The sequence below is a fragment of the Corapipo altera genome, unplaced genomic scaffold (genome assembly GCF_003945725.1).
Source record: "Corapipo altera isolate COAL_440 unplaced genomic scaffold, ASM394572v1 58, whole genome shotgun sequence".
Taxonomy (NCBI): domain Eukaryota; kingdom Metazoa; phylum Chordata; class Aves; order Passeriformes; family Pipridae; genus Corapipo; species Corapipo altera.
In genome coordinates, this window is record NW_020884898.1 from 535,774 (window position 1) to 541,519 (window position 5,746).

A 5,746-nucleotide genomic window follows, 5' to 3' on the forward strand; every position below is an offset into this window, starting at 1 on the left:
GTCTTCGTCTTCTCAGTAAAGTCTCAAAGCTGAAGATGAGAACCTTTCCAAGTATACCAAAGTATACAATTTTTATACAAAACCTGACACATTCAGGAAAAGTCATAAGTTCATAAACACCTATTAAGATACAGATCACTTCCCTTTTGTCTTTATATTTTTCACAAATTTAAAAAAACAAGTGTGTCCCAGGAGGAACTTGTTTTTAGCTATCTTAGCTAAAAACAACCCCAGAGGGACTCAGAACAAGGAGCTTTTACTTATTAGTAATTTGGAAATGTTTTGTTAGATGTGTCTTCCATTGAATTGTGGTGGAATCATGTGAAGGACAACATTTGGCTGGTTATCTTGGAGTCAAATTGTTTAGGGCAAACTGCAGTTGGTCCCAGAGAACGACGCTGCAACTCTTGAGGTGAAAAAAACTTTTTCTAGCAAAACCACTGAGCTGAGAATCACTGAGAGCTTTAAATCTAATGTTCATCAGGAAGTTCATTTTGCACAGAATTACCACATGTGCAGACTTCAGTCAAATTCTAACCCAGGAAACTGCTCCAAGGGGAAGAGTATTCCTCACCCTCCTGACTCCCTGAATAGGCAAGCTAATACAAACAAGTATTGCCAAACCTTTCCTCACAGAAAATTATTTTTCGAGAACAATCTGGCAGTTGAATAAAACTCTCACTAATATCCTAATTTGTAAGGGCAAGTTTTGCCCCATGAATTTTTCAAATCCCAGATAAGGCTTTCCTTTCTACATGAAGAGTCATCAATCAGTGCTTTAGCAGATTTCTTTAGCAGATTTTCTACATGGGTTAGGCTTCACTGCATGGATGAGGGGGAGAGGGCAACTAGAAGGATAACAGGCTACAAAAGCAGTACTGTACTCTTGACTCTAGTCAATCTGATAAACATCAGACTTACCTGAAGTGAGTGTGAGGTGACCAGGTGCCCTCAAATAGGAGCACAGAGCAGTGGCTTAGCTGTGTAGAATAGAGAAAAATGCTGGTACTAGAGAGGCCGCTGTAGACACAACATATTAAGCTGGACTGGATAGACAGTTGGGATGTTGGTCATGCATACAGCAGTCAAATTTCGTTTTTCATGTACTGTACATATTGGCCTAGAAACACCTCATTGATATTTATCATCATCCTGTGTTAACCATGTCTGTGTTTTCACTCTTGCGACAGAGCTGGCTATTGATCAGGGCTTTTTGGCTCTCAAGACTAAAGACAAATACAGACTTGTTCTCAGTTTTCTCTGATCCTGCACATGCTGTATAAAGGCCTGTTGTTTGCAAATTCCACTGTGCTGTAGGGCGGTATCCCTAACAACCAATACTGTGCCTGTTTTCCTCCAGTCTTAATACCTCAGAAACATTTTTTGCACTTCAGGGGTTAGGTCTGATGACATGTAAAACACGATTGTTTAATAAAATTATTTTAAACATTTCAGAATGGCTGCTTTGTCTGAACCGTTTTTCCTTCCCCAATCAAGTGGTTAGTTTTGTATACATTTTCGGGGGCCTCATTCTACAAAGATGAAAACTGGACATGCTGTTTAAGCTGTTTTGGTAAGAGCTTTCAAGATATAGGATAAATTAATATAATCATATCTTTACCACATTCCTTTAAAGGCCAATAAACTCTGGAGATTGACATCCCAGTCTGGGGATAAATAAATTCAGATAATCTATTTTAATCTACTCATAAAGACAACCGCAGAAATTCCATTAATGTAATTACTACTTAGTAAGGAGCAGCTTTAGCTGAAAGTTTCCAGTGATTGAGGTAGCCATTATCATTCTTAGAAAGTTGTTTCAACAATTAATTGCTGTCTTCAGTACTTTTTAAAAGACTTACTAATGTCAATATGCCCATCTTAACTTGCCAGACATTAGAAACTGTTGAGATTATATCTGCTAGACAGAGATCCTTTTTCTAAAACAAATTCCATGTGGTTTGGCTAAGACCCCAGGAAAAGAAAGTGAATGGTGTTGGAAATAAAAAAAGTTGCTGATATAATATCATACCAGTTCTATTGAATTTCTCTATATTTCTGGAAAGACAGTTTGTTACTTTTCTATACAGAAATGTATTTTATAGTAACTAACAAAGTCTTGTTGACCAAACTTCTCGAAGCATGGGTAGCCCATTTAAAAAATGCAGTTGTTACTTAGTAATGCAATATGCAAAATGTTTTTCTTTTGTTTGTTAAAGTTTCTGGAGTGGCTTGTTTTTGTGAAGAACCAGATAAAGTGATATTTGTGTAACTTTTCCTCACATGGAAATTGTTAGGTACCTAAGGGTGATCTTCCACTAGCTAAGTTAGTGGATAGACTTCCAAGAGTTATCTGTAGGAGTCATTACTGACTTTGCTATGGATTGTGAATGTATTTGTCTCCATCATACATTAAATGAGATAAATATCTGTTCCTCCTTGGTAAAGCAACATGGAGAGTCCCAAGCGGAAAATGATGTCTAAAGCCAGGCTTATTCATTTGCAGATTAGACATGGACTATTTTATGAATTTTAGGGGTGGTAAAAACTTGAACCAGGCTGCCAAAATACTTCTAGGATGGAGAGGACTGACTGAATTTGTAGAAACATCCTCCTTCCAGTTTGTTTGAAAGAAATGTACAGGTATTTAGGAACGTGTGGAAGCCATAACTTGTGACCTCAAAAGTTTTAAGTATCAGGTTAGGCAGAAGTTGGGTGTATGTGCATTAAGGTTACTCTCTGCTTTTTGAAGGGCAGGATGTTAGGTGAGAGGGAAGGGGGAATGGATCGAAAATATAAATTGCATATAGTGGGCAAGGACTTCTGGCACTTGAGAGATCAAATATTAAATGGAGTAGTGAATTAAGAAGACATTTTGTACTTTGGATGAAGGACCTCAGGCCCGATATATAATGAGAATCTCTCAGATGTTTAGTGAAACTGAATTACTAAAAGAATAGTGGCTCTGAGAATGCAACCACTTCTATTAGGGATGCCTGTTACATGTGTTTTAATGCTTTTTTTTTGCACAATGGTCAGGTTTCTGCAGGTAAGCAGATTGTACTGAAATGTTCTCAGGTCTGTGACCCAGATTTGGGAGCAGATAGAAAAGAAACTGAGGTTTTAAGCTCAGTTCTAAATCCGATAGAATATAATAAACCTAAAGGGGTGGAAACACCTCCTGGATTCCTGTCCTTGGAAGAAATAAATGGCATATCCAACTGGGGCTGTGTACACCAGACCTTGGGATAAGTTCAGTTGATATTTCAGAAACAGGCCCTGGCTAAGGAACCTGGAAGTAAGTCCCACTTCCTGGGTTATTTTGCAGACAGTATTTCTTACTCTTGATATCTCTTAGACTCCTCAAATATGCCAGAAGAAGCAGCCCTGCCCTGTTAAGCTACTCATCTCTTCATCTGGAGGAGGCATAGGCAGGAGTATTGTGATAAACTAAGAAATGTTCCAAGTGTGTCAAATTGCTCCTTCCTCAGATTACTCCCAGGTTTTATTCCAGTGCCACTCGGACCTTGCCAATGCCTTTCAGGAGGAAAGAGGTAGGATGGAGGTGGAAGAAACATCAGAGAGTAGCTCTGCATAGGCTGGACTGGCAGTTTGATACACTGGTGTTTTCAGGATTGTCATGACTCTTTGCTATGAAGTCTCTTTTGAAAAGTTTTAATAATTTTTCTGTTATTAGTTAGTTAACTCCTTCCTAGTCTGTAAATGAGTATATTTGTACAACTAGGAACCACACCCTAATACCCTAAGGATAGAGAAATTGAAAATGTAAGGCAGAAAAGTTGCTTAAGTGACTTGTGAAAGTAAACTAATCACTTTTGTCCATCTGAGGGAGGTGCTGGCCAACAAGATTTCAAATGCTGATGTTGCATTCATAATGTTTGCTTTTGTACTTAAGGGTGTAGCGTGAAAAGTACTTTGTGGTAAAGCAGGATCCGCTCCTGTCTTTGTAACCAAGAAATACCATTTATCCATAGCTCAAATGCTTGTTGCAAGACCCCGTTAAAAGGTGAAATCTTCACTGCTTTGGGCTGATAAGATGGTGGTGGTTATAGAAATGCAGTATCCTCACCTGAGTAGGCATCCTGAACTGCTCTGGGTCTCTGAAGTGTGTTTATCAAAGTTGCTAGTTTTGCATAAATAAAAAAATTAAAATAGCATTGCTTTAGCATGTTTTCAACTCATTTTCCTGGACTGAAGAATGAATCAGGAGAGGCCCCATGTTGCAACCAGAAGTGCGCTGCGTTTCCCATCCGTTACAGGTACTGTTCAGAGTGGGTGAAGAAGTATCTGCTCTTGTGACTGGTTTCTCCTTAGCACTATAATCCCTACTCTCTTGATTCAAGCTGAACTCTGTTCAGTCAATTTTATTATTCTTATCAGGAGATAACATCTCTCTGCTCAGCAGCCCTTTTGAGGGACAGGCATAGTTTTAGTGTGTTTTTTAAACTCGTTTTTTTAGAAGTATTTATTTTACTTTATGAAGGGGAATTAATGAACTAGACCAGTTGACGCAATCACAGGCTACTTTATAGAGCAGATATTCCTGATTTTTGTTTTCCCCTGTCCAGATTCGAATGAATAAAAATAATGATCCTGTTAATTCAAATGTGATTTGCAAATAACCGTTATGGCAAAAGTTCAGGATGGGATCTGTACTGGATGATTCACTTGACTCATACAAGCACGTACACTCACCAGGTGTATATTCTGCACAGACTTGCATTCAGTCTGGAGCCAGTGACTGGTCAGGAGGTAAGTACTGACTATGTACTATCTTGCTTGAGGCATCAAACCCTGCTTCTGGATGTCATGGGCTGCACAACTGAGTCAATGCCATGTGAAGGAGTAATGCATGTGGAGCCTCTCTCCCTCATCCCAAAACATGGAGCAGTAGGTTGCATGTTGTCATCACAGCACTGTCATCATACCCAGAGCCATGAAATGGGTGGCCAGGACAACTGCTCTCAATCAGCCTCATCACTGTGTCCTGGTGCCTCCTTGGCTGTGGGTCTGACGTGCTCTGCACGTGCGTTGTAACTTGGCAAAGCAGAACACGGCCTTGGCAGTGCTTCTGCTGTTTGTTTGTACTGCTGCCTGTTGGTTCTGCTGAGTAGCTTGTTCTGCTACACGTGAACTCCACACAGACTTGCTCTGCTGAGAACACTGATTAAATACACAAAAAAAAGGTGTGTGAGTTAGTGGGAAATCACTGAGTAAGCCCCTCTCTGGATAATTGTGTTTGCTTCCACAAATGAAGGCAGAGCAGGCAGAGGGGGAGGTGGCAGAGCTATGCCCTCGGGTGCAAGAGCAACAGCTCCTGCAGAATGGGCTGTCGAGATGTCAAGTAGCAAGTTAGAGAAACAGTTTTTTTCCATATGTTATGTGGCAGGAATGTGTAATGTTTTATACTGTCGATGGGGCAAGCACATATCTATGTTTGGCTTGGTACACTCCGGGGCAGTTAGTGCATAATATGGGCTCTGCTGTATAAACTAGGAAGGACTGTGTCATCCTAGGGAAATCTGCTTTAATACTGAACCTACAAGATCACAGGTGTACAGATTTAAAACTGAAGTACTCACCTACTTTGGTCTTGTACAGGTCACTTCTGCAGCAGCAATGTGCCTCTTGCTTCAGTGACACTTTGGTGTTCTTAGTGCTGTCAGCTTCTTTATCAGTGCTTGTGGAGGACTGCACTGGTACACTGCTCAGATAAGAACTTCCC